The following is a 3,271-nucleotide window of genomic DNA, read 5'->3' as shown; positions in this document are numbered from 1 at the left end:
AGCAGCAGAGGGGTGGGGGGAGTAAGAGGGCGAAAGGACGTTACACAGCCAAATGTGTGTGCAAAAGGGTTGCGAGGCATTATATAAAGTTACATAAGAGGTTCTTTGACTATTGATGAGGGGGAGAGGGGGTGCAGAGGTCCCGAGCCTAAGTGCAACCAGAAGTTATTTGCAGGGGGTTTAAAGTTGATATGTGACCCTGTAATTATTAAAACCTTATCATGTTCATCTGCAACGGTTTTAGTTTGATACAGTCTTTGTTGTTGCAAGACCAACAGATCTAAACAAAGATAGAGAGATATAGCGTTTGGGCAACATTTACAAACTCCAGCCGTGCAGCCAAAAGGGCCAAATGAAGTCTGGCTGCATGTTGTAAAAACTGATGCATGTAGGAGAGTTAGACTAAGAAGGTGTGAGAGGCTACTGTCAGACTGTGTGAAGAAGAAGATAGTTCTTACAATCTAAAGTTAAACGTTTTAGTTATTCTGAATTTGATACACTCACTTGATCTGGTTTGAAGTGTAGCTTACAGTGGCTAATGTTGGCTAGTGTAAGCCTATAAAAAAAAAACCTTAGTTTTATAAATGTAAGCTATTGATTACTATAGCCTATGTTTCTCTAGCTACTGTGAGTCAATACGGTCTATATTTAAACATAGGTACAAAAATGTTTACTTTGAGAGCAGAGAAAAAAAAAACTACAGCCCCCATTAAAAATGCCACAGGCGTGGTTACTAGCATCATTAGACATCCATGTCTTTATCGTGACTTGGTATTCGTTTTTTTGCAAACTATTTCCAGTGTTTATAAGCTATCTTTAGCAAAAGGTGCTTATTTTTAGCTAACTTTTTCAACTAGTATATGTTATGTATCTCTCTGTACAGCACTTTGGTCTGGAGGTTTTAAAGTGCTATAAATAAAGCTGGATTGGATTGGATTAGTATTCTGTTAGCTAACTACTTCAACTTTTTATCCATTACTTTTGACCGACTATTAGGAATGTTATCCATTACTTAGAGCTACTTATTTTGATAATTTATTCTGTATTTTTAGCAAAGTGTATTCAAATGTTTACCCAATACTTTTAGCTAACTAGTTGATTGTTCATAAATGTTAGCTAACTTTAGCTAACTTTCAGGTGTAAAACCATAACTTTTAGCTAACTATTACAACTGTTTACCCATTACTTCAATAAATAAATGACCATTATTTTCATTACTGTTAGCTTAGTGTTTTAACACTGTTCAACCATAACATTTAGCTAACTATTTTAACTGTTTATTTGGTACTTTAGGCTAAGTATTTAAACATTCATCCATTACTTTAGGCTATCTGTTTTCCCCATCAGGCTACTTATAGCTAACTATTTCAACAGTTTATGCATTAGCTAACTTTTAGCTAAATACTTTCAAATGTTTATCCATTTCTTTTAAATTACTGTTAGCTAACAATTTAACTGTTTTTTCAGCAGGCGGGTTTTCAGTCGATGTTGCTCTTGCGTCTGACATGTTCTCTTCTGTGAAGTCTCTTATTTTATCCATAATGCATTGCTTGAGCGCTATTTAAGTCAGATTTAGTCATAGCTTCAGGCAATTTAAGTGTCCATACATTGTCTAATTTATAAGTTATATTTAAGACATAGAACAGTTTTTATGCAACTGTCCCGTAGGTTAGAGACAAAATTCAATGAAACGCCAACATGTCTACAACAGAACGTCAGAATAGAGTCTGAGCTAAAGGCAAGGCAAGTTTATTTATATAGCACCTTTCAACACAAGGCAATTCAAAGTGCTTTACAAAAATGAAAGATATTAAGAAAATGGCATTTAAAAACAGTCATTAAAAAGCAAAGATAATAAAATAAACATTAAAAGAAAAAATACATGGATAAAAGTTACAGTGCAGTTTAAGATGTGAATAGTTCAATTAAAAGCAGCGGCAAAAAGAAAAGTCTTCAGCCTGGATTTAAAAGTAGTAAGAGTTGCAGCGGACCGGCAGATTTCTGGTAGTTTGTTCCAGATATTTGGAGTTGAGAGTGCCATACGCCCTTGAGCCTGGACCATACCCCTAAGAAGGTCTACTATAAGTTAAAGACGGCTATACAATGGCAGGGCCCAGGAATCCCTTTGTTGACCAAACTGGTTTTGAGTTCAAACTTGAAACCTACAGTGAGTTTTTGACATATGAAACTACAGAAGAACGGCGGCAGTGGCTCAGTCTGTAGGGACTTGACTGAAGGGTCACCGGTTCGGTAGCTAGAGAGGTGCCAGTTCACCTCCTGGGCCCTGCCGAGGTGCCCTTGAGCAAGGCACCGAACCCCCAACTGCTCCCCGGCGCCGGCTAAACTGGCAGCCTCTTCGCTCGGGCCCTCTCCAGGTGCATGTGTATTCTGTATAGTGTGTATAACTGTGTGTGTATTGCATGTGCATGTGTGCACCTACTTGTATACCGTGTGTGTGTATTAAAAAAACAAAATACAAGCCAGAGTGAAAACTGAATTTCCCCCTAGGGGGATTAATAAAGGTTCTTCTTCTTCTTCTTCTTCTTCTTCTTCTTTAAGGAGACTTGTTCTTCATGTAGCGGCTGGTTTGGACACAGGGCGGAAGGAGTGTTTACAGTATTGCCCTGATGCTGTGCACAAAGTCACATGTGTTAACAAATGCACACACGCCCTCAGTACATTCAGGATGTTTTGTTTTTATAACCATCAATCTGTTGGGGAAGAGAAAAAGTTCCCCTGTAAGAGACACCCGGAAAGTAAACATATGAAGTGCGTGTGTGTCGCTATGTTGTCTAAACCAGATGTTTCCCTAAATTAAATTAGTCTAGTCCTCTTCTGATAGGATGCAACGGCGTCACACCACCTCAAACTCCGCCAAACCCCCCCACCGCTCCCTGCAAACCTGTCGACCTGAAGCCTGTCAGCTGCTGTGTGCTCGTATTCAGCTCTGCATATGTTACATGAATGTTCTCTGCGTTCCCTGGTGTTCTGTATGTTTTGGCAGAAGCGCTAAGTTGGATTATTTGTGGGGGCGTGTAGGTCTAACACATCTGCATATTTGCTGTGTGCACATCGTCAAGTGTTCTTTTTCATTCCTAGCTGTTGCTCAGAGTTTATGTATAGCATGAAAGCACACTTAAAAGATAGTTTGGGTGATTAATGATCTTTGAAAGAACAAAAACCATCAAAGTTTCCTCAGTGGTTGATATAACAGTGGATAGTACATACGTTTCATTAGTATATGCAGCAAGAAAAACACAGCACACAGTTG

Source organism: Trematomus bernacchii, unplaced genomic scaffold (assembly GCF_902827165.1).
Source record: "Trematomus bernacchii unplaced genomic scaffold, fTreBer1.1, whole genome shotgun sequence".
NCBI classification, from domain to species: domain Eukaryota; kingdom Metazoa; phylum Chordata; class Actinopteri; order Perciformes; family Nototheniidae; genus Trematomus; species Trematomus bernacchii.
This window is presented reverse-complemented; position numbering follows the sequence as displayed.